Here is a 23,494-nt window from a genome sequence, read left to right as displayed (position 1 = left end):
GGGTTATAGAGGGTTAAACAAATAAATTATTTTATTATAATTTCTTATAATATTTTTATCAAAATAATAAAATTTTAAATTATTTATTTATCTTAATTTTTTTTATTCAAATCTTTTCTCTGCCCTTAGTCAAATTAGTTGTTACTTGCTAACTATTTATTTTATTGTCGAATCTGATTCTTCATCTTATCATGAAGATGGAACCACATTGGCTGAAACGCTTCGAAAAGTTCCTCATCTTATCCTGAAAATGAACCACACTGACTGAAAACGTTCATAAAAATATATCTTATGTAATTTTTTCCTAAAAATATTGTTAATAATATTAGTTATAATTGAATTACGGCCAAAGCAATTCATCTTGTGGCAATCGAAGAAAATAAGTAGTTTTGAAGTTAAAGACAAAAGCTAACTAAACGCAGCATGTGATGGGAGATGTTACAATTGAACGACGGCCAAAGCGTTTCATCTTGTCGCAATCGAAGAAAATGAGTAGTCCTGAAGTTAAATACAAAAGCTAACTAAACGCCGCATGTGATGTGTCCCACGCATGCTGTATGTCGGTAGAGAGATACCCCGCGCTGAACAGCATAGCCGTAGTTTAATGATTATGTTTTTTTATCAAATTCTGATTATATTTTGAAAAGATTTAATGGGATTTTGTAAATCTAAATAAAAATTGTCAAATTTTATAAGTTTAAGTGTTTTGAAAATATTTTATAGTGTTGAATTTATCTTAATTATAAAAATATGATTTTGTATTTTATCACTGCATCTACACAACATGATTTCTTATTTTATTATTGCATCTGCAAAAATGTTTTTTGCCAGAATCCAGACTACTTTTGACCATCGGGCAATTCTTCCGCGTCCATAAACATATAGTGTGTGGGGCCCGCAGCCCGGGGGACAACGCGTAAGATTCGGCATGGTTAAATGACGAAATCCGACGGACGGAACTTCGATTCCCTATTTGTCGCATTATTCAATTTTAACTTGAGTAACACTTAACGACAATTATCTGCGAACATTCAAGGACTTCCAGGCTAGGTCCAGCTCCAATCACTTTCCTTTGTCGGTGGATGCCACCTGTTATCCAATCAATTTTTCCTAGGGTAAATCAACACAGGTCACAACTAGAAGTCTGGAACCACAGTTACGAGCAGATTTCCAGGAACTTCGTGCTTCCGTGTTGAAATCTCTCAATCGGTGGTATCTGGTCAGGGAAATACTGGAGCCGCAGTTGCGAGGAGATTTCCGGGAACTTATTGGGTCAGCGATATCTGGACAGTGGCAATACTGGAACCGCAGTTACGAGGAGTTTTCCAGGAACTTCTTGCTTATGCATTGAAATCACTCGACCAATGGTATCTGGTTCGAGGTCTACGGTTTGTGGAATGGAACGAAATAACTCAGAAATCCACCAGATTTGAGTGCGGTTTTTTCTATTTAAACCGATTAGCTAAATATTGAAATACAGAGAGTAGCAAAGGCGCATCTCGTGGGCACTTTGCCCTAGTTAGATGAGCTAGACGAGGAAGACGAAAATTCTGAAGCCGAACGCAGAATCAAGCTGGTGATTGATGAACTTCTACTCATGTTGAACTTGGGGTCAACAATTTTTCTGATTTTCTATAATATCAATCCCTGGATAATTCGATGGATGTGGAGTGGAGATGGAGTGTATGCTCGAACCCTGCGTATTCTCGAAGAGAAAAATGCATTCGATTTTCAACCAAAATACGACTCCCATTCTGTTAAAGAATGGAGGATTGTTTTTGTTTCTGTTGTCGCATAGACAAGCGGTTTTGAGCTGAATGCGAATAATGGGTAAGTGCCTTCACCCCTCATTGTTATTCTTAGTTTCAAAGTCTCATTGTTCTTCTTTATTTCAATTCGCTGGGATAGAGATGTACATAATACTTTATTTCTGTAGGGTTTGCTTATAAGTCAGTTTATTATAAGTCATTTTATTGTGTATATTATGCAGTAACGAGAGTGAGCTAGTCAATGAGTTCGTCCAACAAGTGTGTAAAAATGTTTGGAAAACACCTCTGAAGGTAGCCAAATGCCTAACTAGCTGGCATGAAAAAGGAAAATATGTGGGAATGAGAGCATTCTTGCAGCACCCAAGCCAGAAAGATAGAGTCGTTGGTCTTGGTGGAGTTGGAAAAATTGAGTTAGCAAAAGAATTCTTCAACCGTACCATATTAAATTATGGTGGTTTTTGTTTTGTATATGATGTGTGAGAAAATGCAGCCAAGAGCTCTCTAAATTCTTTGCAGAGTACACTTCTTAAAGAATTGGCTATATGGAACGAGCAAATAAATAACACTCAGCCAGGTATAGGGGAGTTCAAAAGACATCTCTCATTTTATGAGGAGGCTTTCATAGTTCTGGATGATGTTGATCATATAGATCAACTGGATGCATTACTTTCACCAGTCAAAGATGAGATCCATTCAGGTACCTTAATTTTAGTTATATCTTGCAACAAGGATCTTATTGCAAGCTCAGGGATTGTAGAGTCATTTAATTGACAACACTCCCTGCAGCGATTCTGTTTGAATATCATTTGAACAACTGGTTGAAAAGTTTATGCATGCCTGCCATGGATTGCCGTTATCACTTAATGTGATTGGAGCCCTAATTCATGGAAAAAATTCTATCTATTGGAAAGCCCATTTGAGCAAAATCTCCAAAATACTTCATATACAAAGCAGAGTTAAATTGATTATGACGGTTTGGTTGAAGAGGAGAAGCAGATGTTTTTAGACGTTGCTTGTTTTTTTATAAGTGAAGACAGGGATGTTTTTAGACATTGCATGCTTTTTTACAGGTAAAAACATGGCTACGGCCATAAGAATATGGGACGGATCCATGGATCTGTTTCTTTATAAGTGAAGACATGGATGTTTTTAGACATTGCCTGTTTTTTTACAGTTGAAAACTGAGATACCGCCATAAAAATATATGCGACTGATCCATGAGGTGGAAGATCGCGTTCTTTACCAGTGAAGATAGGGATATTGCCATAAGAATATAAAACCCATACAGAGATACAGCCATAACAATATAGGACGGAACGCGCTGAGAAAGATGGCTGAGATATCAAATTTTGTTGGTAAGTGATGAATTTTTAAACTTTCGATTTTTAAACATTTGTTCTTTTATATGCAATCCTTGAAACACTTGGAGCCACGGGAGTGAGGAAAAATGATTTTGTAGCCATTCGTCTGGCAACCTAAAACGCTTCCCACATATTATTAATTTGTCCTGGTGTTACAATTTGCAGATTCTCCCAGATTCAGTTGGAAACTTAACCAACTTCCAAAGTATGGACTTAACTGGGTGCTTCAATTTGCATATGTTCCCAAATTGGGAAGTGTAGTAAACTTCAAAGTATTGAGTTGAGCGGGTGCCTCAGTTTGCAGATGCTCCCAGATTCCGTTGGAAAATTAACCAACCTCCAAAGTATTGGCTTGCCCGGGTGCTGCGATTTGCATATGCTTCCCAGATTCAGTTGGGAATTTAAACCTCCAAAGAATTTACTTGGATGGGTTTTCCAAACTCCAATTTGCAGATGCTCCCAGGTTCATTTGGGAACTTAATTAACATCCAAAATGGACTGGTGCTCGGTTTTGCAGTTGCTCTCAGATTCAGGTGGGAACGTAATGAAACTCCGAAGTATTGATTTGTGCTGGTGCTTCAATTTGCAGATGCTCCTAGATTCCCTTGGGAGCTTAATTAACCCTCAGAGGATTGGTTTGCAGGGGATTATGGGTGCCCCAATTTGCAGATGCTCCCAGATTCAATTAAAAACATAACGAACCTTTGAAGTCTTTACTTGAGAGGGTTGAGGTTTCTCTTTGTTCACAGAAATGAACTGTAAATGTGGAGATTTGGGAAGAGAACATAGGTGCCTCCTGCAGTGTCGCGCCTCAAAGTACCTCTTTGTTCACTCACGTAGAAATCAATGCACTTGACTTAATTCAATTAGTGTATATTATTTGCACCCTCGTTTTTATGGTTTACCTACGGCCTTCGAATTATATTCTCAAAGTTTGCGCGGTAAGTTTAGAAAACTTAAAATTTGGAGGGTAGATATATGTATATAGAATTCCAGTCATGAGAGTTAGAATTTAGAAAATACTGCTGAGCTAGATAATAGCTCTGTAGCTCATAAGCATATCTCCAATTTCCCATATAAATTGTAAACCTTATTTGAACTTATAGACGACACAAATGCTTGTTACAGCAACAGGGTTCTTGATCTATAATACAGTTTCAAGTCATGAAATGAGCCTTGGGTTCATAGGTGATTATATTTGTATTTCTGTATGCATTTACACTGCATCTTATTGTTAAGATTTTAAAATTATAATTATTTTAATTTACACTAGTTTAACTTTTATTTTTACTAGTTTAAATTTAATATTTAATTTATAATAGCTCAAACCTAACATATTTTTTTTTAAACACAAGTAAGATAAGGTCTCACTTTTTATTTTATATTTTATTTAGTATGTAGTTTAAATTCATTAAGATTAATATTTCAATCAAATTTTGTTATTTGAAATTTTGATAAAATAATAATTTATTATAACTTAAAAAAAAAAAAATTATTAATATTCTTTATTTTTATTCTGTTAACTGGGATAATTTTGAATAAGTTAAAATATTATTAAGTTAATAGGCTCATTTTACAATCTAGTAGTCCAGCGTGACGGTAATTTAATAGAATTGACACGTGTTTCTTCTTAAATAAACAAAAATTCTTCTTAAAATTCATTTATTGTAAAAATATCTATACATTCTTTTAAGGAGGAGTATGTGGTGTATTAATTACTATTTTCAATTAATAAATGTATTTAATATTTTGAAAATTTTTGACATTCAAATTGTATAAGTTAAAATCAAAGATTAATTTATTTTATAAATTTTAAAATAAAATTAATTTAAAAAAAATTAATTTAATTAATAGTTTATATATATATATATATTTATTGGCTATAATAAAAAACAAAAATGAATATGTTATACATGTTTAGTTAATTGTCCATATGTATGTATCATATAAAACTGTTGGAAAAAATAAATTTTTATGGTTAACTCATTTGAAGTAATTTTTATTATACAGTTTAGTTCTCATTTACATATATATTTTCTTGGAAATCCAACAAAGATTTTTTTGTACTTATAAGTATAAGTTTTGTATTTTATATAACATTCAAAAATATAATTTAAATAATGAAAAATTACACATTGTATTTTGCACTTTTAAAAAAGTTTGCACCCAAAGAAATTTGATCCCTATGCTCATATTAGATTCTTGCTTAAGATACATCTATATCAATATAGGAAGAAAGTGACATAACCTGATATGAACCATTTATATTGTTCTGGATTTTAGATTGAAGGTACGGACCAAAGTTGTAGTTATAAAAAATGTTTACAGAAACCGATAGTAATTTAAAAAATTATAAACATCCACACAAAAGATCAAGATTTTCATGTGACTTGTTCTCGAAGACACAATAGAATACTTATTTGGAATTTTTTCATATAACTTATTTTCAAAGACAAAATAGAATATTTATCTGGAGCTTTAGATTTTCATGTGACTTTGTCTATGAAACAAAATAGAATATTTATCTGGAACTTTAGATTTTCATGTGACTTATTCTCAGAGACAGAATACAATACTTATCTGGAACTTTATGGAAAGGAATAAGCATCCACACAAAAGATCAAGATTTTCATGTGACTTGTTCTCATAGATAGTAAAATACTTATCTGGGACTATTTCATGTGACTTATAGAATATTTATTTCAAACGTTAGATTTTAATGTGACTTATTCTCAGAGACAGAATGCTTTATGGAGAGGAAATGTTAGCATGGATGTTGCATATGTAGTCTTTGTTAACTATGCGAGGGATCTTATGATCACTTGTTTGTTTTATGTTTATATTTTTGTTTCATATAAAAGGTGAATTATATCTTGTTGAGTAGGAATTTTATTTTATTTGAGAACTGAATTATATCTTCTCAATTGCTTGTTTCTAATTGTTGATCAGTTCTCAAAAAATTTAAACTATTAAAGGATGAAAAACCTCCTATACTTTTATGGGGCATCTCAAAGTTTTAGGACGAGAAATTTCCTATACTTTAATGGGCATCTCAAAGGAAGCTAGGATAGGGCATCATCTCAAAGGAAACTATAAAGACCACCACTTCATAATATTTAATACAATGTTGGGTTATATGTTTATTATTTATAAAATTCAAACTATGAAGTATCACTCATTGATAGTCAAATTGGTATTAAAGTTTAACAAAAAGAAATTAACAAAATGTTGATATTAGTTTAAACACGAACTATAAAGTATCACTTTAGTAAACTTTAGTTTTAGAAAAAGAGATTAACAAAATTCAAGTGATAAGAAAGATTATAAAGGGATCTAGTGGCTGGTCCTACTATAAAACGTTTGGGAGCATAAGGAAGGCTTGCAAATGCTACTCTTTTATAGCATAGTTGGGAGCATGTGATTTTGTTTTACTTGAAAGATGTTAGAGTCTTTTTCCTAACAATGAAGTTTTTATTTATATTTATAGTTTTTATATAGTTAAAAATATATATAGAAATGGTTTTTATATAATTTTTTTTATAAATATAATTTGTATTAAATGTAAAGAAAAAATATCTAATCATTTTAGTGTAAGATATGATATTATGATACAATTTATAAAAAATAATTATTTAAGGATTATTATATTACTATTCTATCATCACATTGTATTTTTTTGCTATAATTTTGATTATGTATATGATTATTATATTTCTTTGTTATAGTTTTGTCTATATACATGAATGCTAAATGTAAAATGTAATGTTTTTATCTCGTATAAAATTATAAATTTTGTTATATATATATATCACCTATTGTATTTTTCTTTTTATTTTTTTATTAAAAATATTACAAAGCTTAAAGTTTAGGGAGATTTCAAATTGGTTATTGATGAGCTAAGAAAAAAAGTAGTTGTTGAAAACATATATCTATGGTCTCTTCTTATCAACATATAGGAAGCTTTATGCTTTTTTGAGTGGATTCCTTTTACACAAGTTTATAAGGAGCTAAACACCGTTGTTGATACCCTGTAAAAAAGGCTGTAATTCCAAGTGGGCATCATGATTACAATATTTGATGAGGGGTGGAGTGGGACTCTATGGAATTTATTTCTAGCATTGATTTAAAATACGAGAATTAATTATAAAAATAACTATTCTAGTATTGATTTCTTTCATTCTAAGAGCTCAAACATGAAAATTTATGTTGAAGATTTATCTCATGGTTTTTTTTTAAGATTGGTTTTTCCTTTTAAAATACGAGAACTAATTATAAAAAGAACTATTCTAACATTTTAAGATTGGTTTTTCCTTTTAAAATACGAGAACTAATTATAAAAAGAACTATTCTAACATTGATTTCTTTCATTCTGAGAGCTCCAACATGAAAATTTATGCTGAAGATTTCTCTCATGGTGTTTTTTTTAAGATTAATTTTTCCTTTTAAAATACGAGAACTAATTATAGAAAGAACTAAAAGAAAGTGGTGTATAGGTTTTGATGTATCGAAGTACTACAACCTTATCATATCTTGTGTTGCTTTTTGTCATAAAAAAGGGTAATTAAACATGATTAAATCTATCTTAGCTGATAGCATACATATTCAAATAATATCTACTCACCATAAGGGTATTATGGGAAATTCAAATTTTAAGTTATAATCTTGTATTTGTAATAGTTAAAATTAAGAGAAAGACAAAATACAGAGGAAACAAACAACTCTCACGGTGAGCCCAACTCAACCTGAAAGTGCTTACATAAGACTTAATTCATTCACCAAATCATTCGTACATAAATAACATTAGAAATCTGTTGAAGAAATTAAACTATAGGATCTGATTTAACTAATCACAACCAATATCTAATAATAAAATAATTTGGAGAATTCTAAGTTTCTCCATTAGAAATTCACCCAAAGTCGTGTTTTTCCTTCCTTGGCTTAACATAGGCCACTTGATATGGTTTGTCTTGATAATTGGTGATAGATAATGCTCAAGGGAGTGCAAGCTTACTTGAAGCATTACTTCTTGTATCAATCATCTTAACATGGGAATCTTTCCGTCCACACAAGGTTTTATCTAATTCCATGTGCTCCTTGTGAGTCACCCCATTAAGGTCCATTCTTCTTATTATTAAGGATGTAAAATATAATCTATTTACTTTGGGGCTTTGAGATGATGACTGTGTTGGATAAGAATTGTTAGTTTCCTTCAACACACTCTGGTTTCCTTTCTGTCTTTGTTGTGCTCTCACTATTATGTTGCATTGATAATCATGTAGATCTTTAACAACAGGTTTCAGACTTAATTGTTTACACCTTTCCTCATGAAAAATTGGGAGCTCTTAAATACCAGGATCCTGTTGAGTAAATTGAGGCTCAGGACACTCTTTGTCATCAATAGAATTTCATTATTTATCTGAAAATTCTTCTGACTCAAAGATACTACCGAACCCAAAAATGTTTCCAAATGAACTCATGAAAAAAGCATCATTAAATGGATCAATGTCAAAGAAGTCTAAAAATACAGACGTATTGGCAATGCCCCACTTATCTCACCTCCAAATTCCTTTTTGAGACTCCACACACATATGATATGACAATAATTCTGCACCAATACAAAAAAACAGCTGCATCACAGCTCCAACCTTTTCGTCACATTACTCTTTGCCTCTTTCAAGCACAACAAAATCGTTAAAGAGCTAGTTGCGGGCATCTTTATCTCGATTGCTGATTCGTCGAATATTTGGCAAACAGATGGATATGAGCGCAGTCAATGACCACGCAAATGTCCATCTAATTACCAAATATTCGATAAATCAACAATCAAATAGGCTCATGCAGTTCAGGTTGGACCCACACAACACTTGGCTAGGCTCATCTTTTCCTTATCTGCTAACTAGCTTTGGCATATACTCAAAGCAGACTTGGCTAGGCTCATCTTTTCCTTATCCGCTAGCTAGATTTGGCATATATTCCAACCACTACTGTGAGCTCCAATGCTCTTCTTCTTAGCTTTGTGTTGTCATTCTAATTGCACAATCAGCCAACAGGGACCCAAGTTTGGATGTGTAGATTGGCTTGACTTTACTGAGGCAAGCGCTTCGAATTGAAATTACAATGATTGGACCTACTAGAACAACAAGTCTGTTGAGCTCTGCCACAATTTACCCACGCCACTCAACAATGGCATAGCAGAGGTTTACAACACGCTTCACCTGTGCTCTTCCAGGGTTTACCACACAACTCGGTTCTTAAAGGTGGGTTTCAATTACAACAGATACATTCATTTTTGTAGAACTCGGGTCAGCAAGATAAGCATTCCTTCAAATTCCACAAACCTCATGCAATGACTATCTTCAAGCAGCTTTCTCCTCCTCTCGATCTACGGCCCTCAACAGATCTCAGTGCAACATAATGCTTTTTCTGATGCATAGGTTGTTTTCTCAGCCAACGCCAAGGCTCCACCATACAATAAACAACGATTGCAGTTGCCAGGAAGATTCTTCTTCGGAAAAGGGAAGTAATATATCTGTAGCAATCGATTAGAACTTGAAATAGCAAATATAGTTCTGTAACTGAGAGAACGCCCAACCTAACGGTCAATGTGCCAAAGAAACTAAAGACCTTTTACCTAAATGCTCATCACAATAGTGACTAGAAAAAAATACCCACAACTTGTTGGAGGACGACAGTCGCAGGCGCGCTTCCACCCTCGGTAACAATCCACACGAGCTGAGATAAGAGCCCAAGTTTCCACTGCCACGGTACGTGGATCACATATTTAGTCAGACCACGCGCGCCCATGTCTGTGTCTGACTGCCGAATATTCTGCGAAGCAACAATCGAGATAAGCTCAGGCACAACAACCTTCAACCGACTCCTAACAGTGCTTATAAAGAATCTAGAGAGTTGAGTTCAAAGAGCCCGCTTCTCCCAACAGCTTCCAGCGGCTTTGTTCACCCGTGGAGCTCACAGAGGTTGTTCGAATAGGGGAAATAATGAGGAAAGAATATACACACATTCAGTTATACATTGACCAAGAAAACAACATAACTAACTGGAAACTGAAACCAAACACACGCATAAACACACAGGATTTACATGGTAAAACCTCGACAGGGTGTCAAGGAAATATACATGGGGAAAGGGATTGGAATCTCTATTAATTCAACAATGATTCTCCACGATTACATTTCTCAGGCATTCACTAGTTTTATACAAGCCTCCTCCGTTACATAACTGTTATTTCGGTATAAAACTAACTAATTACATTTTTACCCAAAATTCACATAATTCGTTGTCAAACTTCCAACAAACTCCACCTTGACAGCAATTTTCCTAATCCCTTTCCCATGCCCATTCACCATCTTTTCTGCAAGCCAAGAGAAGCTAAACACCATCGCAGCTCCTCTACTGTAACTGACTTTGTGAATATGTTTGCACAATTCTTTCGTGTATGAACCTTTTGAAGAGCTACTTTTACGCCATCGATCACATGTCTCAAAAAATGATACCTTACATCAATGTGCTTGGTTCTGCTGTGATAAGCAGGATTTGTAGTCAAGTGAATAGCACTTTGACTGTCACAAAGTACATTCACTTTCTCCTGCGTCCTTCCAATATCATTGAGCAGACCCTTTAACTAGATTGCTTCTTTACTGGCATCTGAAACGGCTATATATTCAGCTTTGGTAGTGGACAACGCAGCTGTTTCTTGAAGCTTTGACATCCAACTAATTGCTCCACCTGCAAGAGTAAAGACATAACCTGTAGCAGATCTTCTTTTGTCCAAATCATCTGCATAGTCAGCATCTACATATCTGCAAACTGATCCTTCACTACCATTAAAGACGAAGAAATGGTCACTTGTGCCTCTTAGATATCGAAGCACCCATTTCATTGCTTGCCAATGTTCTTTACCTGGATTTGCCATGAACTTGCTGACAACTCCAACTACATGTGAAATGTCAGGTCTTGTAGATACCATCGCATACATTAAGTTGCCTACAACATTTGCATATGGTACATGAGACATATACTGCTTTTCTTCATTAGCTCTAGGACTCAAAACCAAAGAAAGCTTAAAATAGGAAGCTAGTGGAACATTAACAGGTTTCACATTGTTCATAGAGAACTTTTCAAGTACTTTCTCCACATACTTCTACTGTGATAACCAAACCTTACCATTTTTCCTGTCTCTGTGTATCTCCATGCCCAAGATATGTTTTGCTGCTCCAAGATCCTTCATATCAAACGTCCTAGAGAGTTGAGCCTTTAACCTGTTGATTTCTTCCATGCTTTTGCTTGCAATAAGCATATCGTCAACATATAAAGCTAAGATAATGAATATGCCATTGAAACTTTTGAAGTATACACAATGATCATACTCACTTCTTATAAAGTTCTGGGTCACCATGAAGTAATCAAACTTCTTGTACCATTGTCTAGGAGACTGCCTCAGACCATACAATGATTCCCTGAGCTTGCAAACTAATCTTCTGTTGCGACCTTGTACAAAACCTTATGGTTGTTCCATATATATCTCTTCATTCAAATCACCATGTAGAAAAGTTTTTTTAACATCTAACTGTTCTAACTCAAGATTAAGTAACGCAGTTAGTGCCAACATAGTATGAATAGAAACAAGTTTTACAAATGGAGAAAAAATCTCATGAAAGTCTATACCTTCAACCTGAGAATACCCTTTTGCTACTAGTCTCGCCTTATACCTTTCGATACTTCCATCAACTTTCCGTTTCAGTTTGAAGACCCACTTGCATCCAACAACACTTCTCCCTTCAGGAAGCTCTACAAGATCCCAGGTATTGTTCTTGGCTAAGGAATCCATTTCTTCTTCCATAGTCGTTTTCCATTTTTCGCTATCTGTATCATCTACTGCTTCCTGATAACAAGAAAGTTTCCCATCTTCAGTAATCAAAGCAAAAGATAAAGCAGAATATTCATACCTTTTGGGAGTTTTTCTTTCCCTTGTAGACCTTCTTAGAGCGACTGGTTGCTGAAATGGTTCAGAAACTTGAACTGGTTCAGAAACTTGAACTGGTTCAGAAACTTCAACGGCTTCCTTTGTGTCTTCAACACCTTTTTCTCCATAAGTCTCTCCTTCCTTTCGACTGTCACCGAAAGGTCTAGCCTCCAACTGAACTCGTTGATTTGGCGATACCTGTTCATGTTCAATTCTTTCAACATTTGATTTTAAAAGAGAAGATTCATCAAATGTTACATCTCTACTAATGACTATCTTCCGCAATGTAGGATCCCACAACCTATATCCTTTCACTGCATAGTCATACCCAACAAAGACATAACATTTCGACTTTGGATCTAATTTAGAACGCTGATTTTTCAAAATAAGAGAATAAGCATCATAGCCAAATATCCTCAAATGTGAATAATCACAATACTGACCTGTCCAAACTTCTTCATGAATTTTACAATTAATTGCTACTGAAGGTGATCTGTTAACTAAATAACAAGCAGTTGATACTGTTTCTGCCCACAACTCCTTTTGCAAGTTAGCATTGTTGATCATGCTTCTCGCTCTTTCCATAAGAGTCCGATTCATACGCTCAGCAACACCATTTTGCTGAGGAGTATAAACAACAGTTTTGTGTCTAATAATTCCCTCATCCTTATAGTATTGTTCAAATTCAATTGAAGTGAACTCACCACCATTGACAGTTCTTAAACATTTAATAGATTTGCATGTTCTTTTCTCTACCATTTCTTTAAATTGTTTAAAGACATTGAATACATTAGCTTTCCTTTTTAGCATAAAGACCCAAACTTTACGGGAGAAATCATCAATAAACGTTAAAAAATATAGAGCACCTCCATATGACACAACAGGGGATGGTCCCCACAGATCAGAATGAATATAGTCTAAAATATCTTTACTATTATGATTTCCAACTTTAAATCTCTGTTTTCCATACACACAATGTTTACAGAAATCTAACTTGAAGGATTTCAGATCGGGAAGAGATTTACATTTCATTAGTATCTGAAGACCTTTCTCGCTCATATGACCCAATCGCTGATGCCATAGACGAGTACCTGCTTCTTCCTTTTCTGACGCAACCGCTGCTTCACTGACCTGAGTACTTCCTTTTAACCTGTAAATATTTCTGACCTTTTCTGCTTTCATAACCACTAGGGCTCCTTTAGAGACTTTCAAGACGCCATCCTGACCTATAAATTTTTCTTCAAATTAAGTACATGTCTAACACTAGTTAATGTTCTAGCTGTGTTATCATACATCTTAATCCTGATATTTCCCATCCCAATAGTCTGACATGACACATTATTACCCATAAACACAGAACTACCGTTTACATTTTCATACGAAGTAAACCAATTTCTATGTGGGCACATGTGAGGAGAAGCACCAGTGTCTAACAACCAACTATCCAAACCCTGAGAGACATTACATTCAAGTGAAGTTTCATCTATCATACATAATTCTTCAGCAGATAAAACTTCGTCTATCATACCTGAATCGACCTGATTCGCTTTCTTCTTTGGGTTATCGAATTCCTTTCGTTTCCAACAGTCTTTCTTCAAGTGTCCAATTTTATTTCAGTGCCAACATTTTGCCTTACACTTCTTTCCCTTTGATTTCGATCTGGAATACCCCCTTGGTTTTTCTCCTCTTTCCTTTGAGCGTCCTCTAGCTACCATGGCTTCTGATGCAGCTATTTCAATACTGGATTTCCTTCGTACTTCTTCAGACAGGAGAGCTCCCACGACTGATTCAAACTTCAAAGAATCAGTAGTGCTCAAGCTGATTGAAGTTACGAAGTGATCCCATGATTCGGGCAGAGAACACAGCAAGGTTATGGCTTTATCTTCTTCTTGAATTTTAACTTCCATATCTGTTAATTTACATATAAGTGTATTAAAAACATTCAAATGTTCTGCAACTTTTGAACCTTCTTTCATTCGAAGACTGTACAACTGTCTTTTCAGATAAATTTTGTTGGTTAATGACTTTGTCATATAGATTTTTTCCAGTTTTTCCCACAATCTTGAAGCTGTAGTCTCTTCAACAATATTGAAGAGAACTTCATCCACCAGGCATAACCGAATGGTACTAAGAGCTTGGGCATCCAAGTCCTCCTAGTTTGAAGTAGTCATGGTTGTAGGTTTATTAGTTGCCCCATCCAATGCCTTGTGCAACCCTTGTTGCATAAGCAGATCCCTCACCTTCAGTTTCCAAAGAGCAAAATTGCTCTTTCTAGTGAATTTCTCCACCTCGAATTTTGCATTCGACAACTTGGCCATTTTTCTAGGGTCTTAATCTTCAATCTTTGAACTAGGGTTTTCCCTTTTCAAAAAAATAATCTGTCTTTGAACTAGGGTTTATATTTTTATTTTCAAGAAATAATAATTTTTTCTTTATTTACAAACCCTTTCTTTCTTGCAAACCCCTTTGTTTTTTTTTTTAAACAAACAAAGAAACCCTTCCTTTTTTCCCTTCCAATATTTGTATAAAATCCACCCCCTTTAAAAAACTTGATTTGATTTCAATCTGTTGTTTTTGTTTCAAAAAAATTCTGCTGAAAAATAAAAGGTTCTGGAAATTTTTGATAAATACCCGGGTTCAATAGGCAACAACAGCTTGATGGGGTTCCTCTTCACGCGACTCTGGCTCTGCACACAGGCAGGTCACTCCTGCACGCACAGATCTGGCAGCACTTCTTGCTGCAACTGTGGCAGCGAACACGCCGAGGGTTTGGCAGCGTCCACACAAGTTCCTTTACGCGGAGACTATCCTCCTCATGCAGAGCCGCAACCTTCACACTGAGAAGGCAACAACAAGTTCCTTCACTCGCTGATCTGGCAGAGCGGTCTGTTAGCTCAGCAATGGCACGCTGGTCTTCACGCAAGTCTGGAATTTTTTTTCTTAGACTATTTACGCAGGTCTGGCAGCTCAACAATGGCCTCACGCTGGTCTTCACGCACACGCAGGTCTGGCAGCTCAGCAATGGCCTCAAGCTGGTCTTCACACACACACAGGTCTGGTAGCACTATTCACACAGGTCTGGCTCAGACTATTCACGCACGCTGGTCTTCACGCACACGCAGGTCTGGCAGCACTATTCACGCAGGTCTGGCTCAGACTATTCACACACATGCACGTTGGTCTTCACGCACACGCAGGTCTGGGACCCTCTTCCTTGACAGCAACACTCTTCTTATAGCCATGCAGGTTCATACACAGGTCTTGGAACCCTCTTCCTCAACAGCAACACTCTTCTTACAGCCACGCAGGGCTCTTTCATACACAGGTCCTGGAACCCTCTTCCTCGACAGCAGCACTCTTCTTACACAGCTGCTCTATCACGTTGTCGACGTGGGTATGGACGCAACCGGCTCCCTTTTCCTCAATAGCAACCCTCTTCCAACAAGCATTTCTTGACTGGTCCGCGACAGGCTCTGGACAGGCAATGCAAATTGGCTTTGGACAAGGTTTGTAAAACATGCACAACGACTTCTTTTTCTCTAGCAACGGGCTTGGTATATGTGTGACAGCGTTTAATCAGCACGCAGCAGATTAATGAGCCTCTACTCTACGCAGCCATAAACCTCCCTTCACGCAGCAATGAGCTCGCCTTCACATAGAGCCTCCACACTAACTTCGCTCCGAAACCATTTGTTGTTCGAATAGGGGAAATAATGAGGAAAGAATATACACACATTCAATTATACATTGACCAAGAAAACAACATAACTAACTGGAAACTAAAACCAAACACACGCATAAACACACAGGATTTACGTGGTAAAACCTCGACAGGGTGTCAAGGAAACATCCACGGGGCAAGGGATTGGAATCTCTATTAATTCAACAATGATTCTCCACGATTACATTTCTCTGGCATTCACTAGTTTTATACAAGCCTCCTCCGTTACATAACTGCTATTTCGGTATAAAACTAACTAATTACAATTTTACCCAAATTTACATAATTCATTGTCAAACTTCCACAACAAAATCCTAAATGCTTAATGCATATGCATACATAGTAAATCTCCCAATCCAAACAAAGCTCAATGTCTCCTTAACACAAGTCTATGATCGATCAATGATCTCTAGGTTCTAGGTTACACAAGTTGCACTACACAATAAAGGGCACTACTCACATGCTCAAATTCACAGATCTACAACTACTACGCTCTCCAACAATTTCTTCAAAATTGTGTAAGGGATTGGATAGTGAACAACACTTCCAATAGCGATTAAACACATGGTCCACAATCAACCAAACTCATGTGCCTCTCCCAACAACGATTAAAGTCACACCAAATTCGATACCAAGTTAAAATTAAGGGAGACAAAATATGGAGGAAATGAGTAACTCTCGTGAGGCCAAGAGTGTCGGCACGAGATTTAATTTATTCACCAAATCGTTCATACATAAATAATATTAGAAATTTGTTGAGGAAATTAAACAAATTCCTCAAAAATAAGATCTAATCTAACTAATCACAACCAATAGCTAATAGTAAAATAATTTGGAGAATTCTACATTAGTGTAACTTTAATTTGTGGAATATTAAAAACAAAAACACATGGAAAGAAAATTAGGATGGCTCTGCGGTGCACATTTTTGCAGTCATAAGCCTGTGACATTTTGAAGGGCCACATTTGCATGCTCTACATGTGGTGTAGTGATTCAACCTACTTTTTGACAAATCTTTCCTCCCAAAAGCTCATGTCGTTTGCGGTCTGGTTATTTTTTCACAAAGAGGGTTTCTTGGTTTTTACGGTCAGAGGCTTGCATTCAACGAGGGTGATAGGCAGTGTCGTCAATGGATCTCTGTGGGGTTCAAGGCATTCAAAGCCTCTGTTTTAGATGTTGTGTTTATGCTTATCAGTAGGTTATGAATATGGCGAGATACGAGGATGAGTTAGACTTTTGTAAAAACCTTTTCAATATTTATTTATTTGGAGCTTGCCACCTCAACAAGAAGATTTTTTTCCCATTGGTGACATCTGGCACTTTTGATTCCCCTCTCTTCTCTCATCCCTCTATCAAGTTTGCGTTGACTACTAACGAGGGTCTTCCCTCTTCTTCCCTTGCGGCTTCTTCGGGTGGACCTTTAAAGGAATTTTTGGTTTCAGTGTTTGAGCAAGCAGAGGGTCTATTGGAATATAAAGGTCTAACGAATTCAGATCAGCTTCAGATCTCCCTTTTGGTTAAGTTGGTTTCGCATCACTCATCCTCCGAGGAAGACCTCCCATTCTCATCTAGCATGGTTGATATCCTAGTAAGTTCTTCAAGCGTTATCTTCTTGTGGGCACATGATGGGGGTTTGGAGTGTTTGGAGGAGTGGGTTCTAGGGTTTCTTCTTTCTCTATAGGGGAAATTTTTGTTTCATTCCCTCTGGTTTTCAGAGAAATTCTCGTTGCATTCGGGGGTCCACTCTTGGCGTTTTTTGCCTCTCAATTTTTAGCTTTTGCTTTGGCTCTTGGTATTTTTCCAATTCCCCTGTTAGGATTGGGGGAAGTTGGTCCCTTATGCTTTGTATGCCTTTCGCCACCTACTCACTTTGTGAATAATAATGCATTAGGGTTCAGGGGGAAGTTGTTCCCTTATGTTCTGTAGGCCTTTCGTTGCCGACTCACCTTGTGAATAACAATGCATTAGGGTTTCCTCAGTCCCCGAGGTCAACATCTCAAATCCATCCTTCATCATCTCTAAGGGAACAAATTCCCAATGATTCAGTTCAACAGGATGGAGTAGCTCCCCCAGGGCCTCCTGAAGTGCAACATACCAATCTGTCCCCTGATCCGACAATAAAACCAGATAAGAAGCACAAAAAAATAAAATGCACAAAATGAAGATTAGAAGAAGATAATCTAATTATGGGCAAAGAAATTCAATTTGGTGAAGTTATTGACACCACTGAAAGTGTTTGGGTGGGGAGGGTCCAAGGTTGCGATTTTTCAAAGGAAAGGCTCCTTGATTCGCTAAAAGAGTCATGGGGAAAAGATCTATCTACGTTACCTGAAGTCAAAATTTTGGTAAGAGGATGGTTTGCTTTCTGTTTTTCCTCAACGGACGATTGTTCCTAGGCTTTGAGCAAACAATAGAGTATCGATTCTGCTCCCATCCTCCTTAAAATATGGAGTCCCTTGTTCGATGCCAACAAAGAGAAATTGGATGCAGGGTCGTTCTGGGTTCGTCTCTTGGGACTTCCAATGTAGTTTTGGTCGCAAGATATTTTCCACCTGATTAGAAACTGGTTGGGGGACTTCATTGAAGAAAATAACTTGTACAAAGAAACTGGTAGGATGTCAATTGCTCGCATTATGGTTAATATGGACACACGTGAAGGCCTAGTGTCATCGATAAAGCTACATTATAATGGCCTCTCCTACAAGCAAATACTGGACTATGAAGGAGTGCCTTTCCATTGTAGACACTGCTACTAGGTCAAACATGTGTTAATGGATTTTCCCTTTCCTTTTTTGGGAAAGAAGTCCAATAGAATGTTCAAGGGAAGTGGTTTTGAGAAAATCCCAAATGTCGACTCTCCTACGGCTTCTGTTCCTCTTCAGAATGCAACCCGGTCTTTAAGCGCTTCCAACTAGTCTAACCAGAATTCCTTGAACTTGTCATCTATACTTGGGTCAACCATAAACTTCCATCCCTAGTTCCAAATAGTAAAACTAGTCAAATTTTCCAAATGGGAGAGTTTTGAAATGCCTCTATCTCTTAGGAGGTCGATGAGTTGTTGTGGTAATATATGTATCCCACCGCTTCCTAGCTAAGGGTCCACTCTTATTCTCACCTTGCTACCATTACCTACTCTCCATGCTAAACCTCCTATTCTCACCTTGCTACCATTACCTACTCACCATGCTAAACTTGTACCAATAGGATCAAAGGAGGACAATCCTCCATATGATCGAAATATTAGTCTTAGAATTTTCCTCCATTCTTATCTACTCTTCTAGTGGGATCAATGCGATGTATTTATGAAAAATGACCATTTTCCATAGGATTGAAGAAGTCATAGCCTCCAACCACATTTTTTTGCCAAAAATTTAGAAAAGAGAAAGATATTCTTTAACCCCTAGCCTCCAAGAACTTTTGGCATAGCTAGCCGATCTCATCTTACCCAAGGAAGGACCGAATGATCTTGATGACCTACCCATAAGAAATTGAAGCATAACCTTATTTCCTTTTCTAAAATGTATTTTGGAATCTAAGCTAGAGACCTCCAGTATAATGGAATTTCCTCCAAATATAATTTTACCAAAAATAATCTTCTCGCCCTGGATAACCTCCTATGACTCCAAGTCTTTAGCCTTTTCTCCAGCTTCACTAGAAGCAAATTCCAATTCTCCTTTCTATAACTATTTGGTTTTAGGTGGAATCCCAAATATTTTAGACCATCATCTAAATTTTGAAGCTCAAAAGTAAAGTTATCGCTCAAGTGTTGGATCTCTCTTTCATCCAAGTTGAAAAAATAAATATTTGGTTTCCTATCATTAATGTCATTCCAATGGCTTTGCCAAAGAGGGTTAAGATTTCAACAAGTTTATCAACATCTCTAATGGAAACATTATAGACAATAAGAACACCATTAACAAAAATCATATGTGTAACAACAAGAGCTTGTACTAGTATTCAATTCCATTGAACTCACCTCTCCAGTTTGCTTCTGCTAGCATTCTACTTAGAACTTCCACCACTAGAAGGAAAAGGAGAGGGGATAACGAGCATCCTTGCCAAAGACCCCTCTGACAATGAAAGAATGGGAACATAGAACCATTGATAAGAATTTCAAAAGACACATTTGGATACAACTCATAAATCCCACGACAACATCAAGTTGAAACCTATATGAGTTAACATGAGCCTGATACACAACCAACTAGCCTATTCATAGGATTCTGAAAGATTGAACTTGAGGAAAACCCCTTTAAGCTTGTGAAATTTGATTTTGTGTATACCTTCTTGTGCCACCCATTTTGCTTCATGAATTTCTCGACCTTCCAAGAAACCAAACTATTATTTTGAGATGGATTTATATGAAATTGGCTTAAATCTCTTGGAAATCACTTTAGCAATAACTTTATAAATATTTTTACATAGAAAAATAGGGTGGATGTTGTCCAAGGTTATAAGGTTGTCCAATTTTGGGATGATGACAATGAAAGTAGAATAAAAGGTTGGAAGTATTCGACCCTCTTCTTGAATCTTCAACGAATCGTAAAAGATCTTGACCGAGGATATCAAATAATCCCAAGAAAAATTATGCTGACCATCCATCAGGACGGAGGATTTTGTCCTTCTGGAAAGAATGTAGGACCCCTTTGAGTTTGTTCTTGGTTACCTCCTTCAAAAGTTTCCTATTTTCCTCCTCCTCCACAAAACTTGGGAAGGATTGAGACACTTGGATTATTTCTGTAATAGTTGCCCCCTCTGGCGCTTTGAAGAGATCTTGAAAATGATTCTTCCCAAGCTCAACCAAATATTTGAAGCTTGTAAAATATATGTCATCCATATTCGAATAGACCAAATATTGTTGCACATATTTTGTCCCTTACTAAATGCCTAAAAGTATTTCGTGTTTTCCTTCCTACACTCCAACTAGATTTCCGTACCTTTGAGTCTCCAAGGTACTTCCTTGGCCTCTAAGAGTGATTTTATTTTAGCCTCCAAATGGAGCAAGTCCTCCTTTGAATCAACAATTATGAAGCCTTCACCCCCATAATTGTGTTAGGAATGGAGCTCCTTCTCCACTTCTTTGAGTTTGTGATCCTCAGCTTATATTTTCTTGAAGATCCACTCCATAGAAATGTTTTTTTATAAGTTTAAGGTTGGGTTCAAACTAAATTGCTATGGATCCACTAGCCTGAGCATCAAATCCTTTCCAGTGATTTTTAACAAGAGTGACAAATTATTCATATTTTAACTAGTGGGAGATCAATTTGAAAGGGATAGCAGGCTTCCCTTCCATCCTTTTAAGTTACAAGAAAATGGGGAAGTGATCAGACTTCCCCCACACCCAACCCATTGTCTAAAAACGATGGGGCACTCCACTAGATCCTCAATAATAAAAAGAACCAATATAATATTTTTGCAATGGGTTCTTCACTTGTACGATGCTTTTCCCAAGTCTCTTTGAGTTTAGTTGGTTCGATGTCCACTAACTTAGAGACTGTAAGCTTATGAGAGAAGAAACCAACAAGAGGGTCCAATATGGCCCTCAGACCCAAGACCTTTGAAGCCCCCAATAAAAAGTTGAGATCCCCACCTATAATCAACAATTTCAAATTCACAAGAGATTTTGAGGAAAAATTATCTCAATATTCCACCCTATTTAGATACATGCCATAAATGTTAATGATAGTAAAAGAAAAACCTAGTTCTTTAGAGTAAAAATCAATTCCAAGGCCTGAATAAACATTCCAAGAGTTTGACACTTTTATATTTCTAGTGTGGAACTTGATAACTAATCCTCCTGAGCATCCTCTGACATCAAGATCGATAAAATTCCAACCACCAAAGTATGATTTCAACATTTTAGTTACACCCATCTCCCAATGTCTCTTGAAGTAGAATCAAGCTTGGTTTACTCAATTGAACTAATCTTCTGAAAGCCCAATTTTTTGAGGGACATGTTAAAACCCTACTATTGAAATAAATAAATTCCATTTGGTAACACCTATAAGGGTTGTCAATGCTCTAAGTGCCCTATGAATGGATTTTTGTTAACCAAATGCGCGATCATCTTGAGCCCTTTCCTTGTCTTTTGCCAAATGCGATTTTCTCCCTCTTCCCTTTCCCCTTGCAGTTGATAGTGAGAGTTTCCCTAATACTCCCACTATTCCTTCAATGCTATGGAAAACCCCTCTAGAATGAAGGTTGTACAATATGTCCTCCTTCGATGCCTCATTAGAAAGGATTTTTTACACCGAAATCATCAGCGAAGTGTTAGAAATGTGTTCATGGTATTGATGTCAAATGAGGTGTCATGGATTGGCAAGGATCAGGTGGTTGTAGGCAAATTGGTGAACTTACTATTTTTGAAATAGGTGTTTCATGAAGTATTATATTCATATCAACTTCCACCTTAGGAAATCATCTCAAATGTTCCTGTAAATGACATAGTTGAATAGGCTTTAGAAAGACCTTTCCAATGATATATGGAAACCTAGAAAAATCCTAAGGGTGAAGGAGTTATGGATGGTCAAAGTTCACATGCAAAAGGTCAATAACTCTTGATTCCAAACTCTTGGTTCCAGGTGGAGGAAGTTTGTCAATATGTAAGGCGTTGGTCACTGCCCTTGGTTGTATGGGCGAAGGCACTACCAGTTGGGAACTTAAACATTCGATGGTGAACGATGCTAATAACAACAGACAATGGGAGTGGATTAGGCGACAAGTGTCCCCATGCCCACATAAGATGACATGGGGTGGCCAAAGCCCCATCACAGTTTAACCAGGGGGTTCCTACACTTGGATTCATGCCTAAATCACTGATCCAAGTTCAACGACTTTAGTGCAATGCGAGACCATTGGCTTCCGATTTTGAAAACAATTTAGGGTGGGTGAGGCTTGCAAAACCACAAGTGGTTTTTCGCCGAGCACACATGGTCGAATAATAAAGCATGTAGGTGGGTTCAATAGGTATGAGTGTTACATATGCACATGGAATAGATGACATGGAGCACTGGTTGAGCCATGGTGGTAGATGATGTCATCATGACATCAACATCTGAAAATATTGGGACACGTGGCACTCTAGGACAGTGACATGTGGCATGCATATTTGTCACTTTTAGGTGGCCAAGTGGGCTGAAAATGGGTGGCAGGTGGCACCACTCAGAGTAGATAGCGGGGCAGATAGGTCAACACAGGTGTGATATGGGTGTAACATCAGCCCACCCAAAAAATTTTGAATGGAGTCACAACATAAATTCCCTGGGTAACAGGACTGTGGCAAAAGTTTTTCGTCATTAGGAAGTCCATTATACACTGGGAGTAGCATCCAAGGTTGGTTATGCAGTGGTTTCATGCGTTAAGTTCTTTTGAGCATTTACACTTAATATAAGCGCTTTGGAATATAATCAGCGCTTCGGGATTATGTGACTAGGGATGACTAGGGTTGTTAAGCCATATAATAAGCACCACAAGCCTTCGAACTATAATAAAGCACTACGGGAATATGGACTTGAAACAAAAGTGCCTATGGGTATACAAAGTGTTTAACCCTATGAGCATATTTAACAGGCACTTTGGGAATAATAGAGACCTCTTCGGGCATATGACATGAACGAGTCTACAACTTGGCAAAGCATGCATATTTGGAGGCATGCGCCAT

The 23,494-nt window shown here is 36.7% G+C and overlaps 1 long non-coding RNA gene across 1 annotated transcript; it reads left to right on the top strand.

Moving 5' to 3' along the window:
• The first annotated feature begins 1,088 nt into the window (after positions 1–1,088).
• On the top strand, positions 1,089–4,333 carry LOC149205030 (uncharacterized). Its single transcript, XR_016252409.1, has 3 exons — positions 1,089–1,830; positions 1,991–3,124; positions 3,296–4,333. It is a non-coding gene; the product is annotated as an uncharacterized LOC149205030 (long non-coding RNA).
• The last annotated feature ends 19,161 nt before the right edge of the window (positions 4,334–23,494 follow it).

Source organism: Pinus tabuliformis, chromosome 1_2 (genome assembly GCF_031772625.1).
Source record: "Pinus tabuliformis cultivar Carrire ecotype Pingquan chromosome 1_2, CPIR1, whole genome shotgun sequence".
Lineage (NCBI taxonomy): Eukaryota > Viridiplantae > Streptophyta > Pinopsida > Pinales > Pinaceae > Pinus > Pinus tabuliformis.
This window is presented reverse-complemented; position numbering and strand designations above follow the sequence as displayed.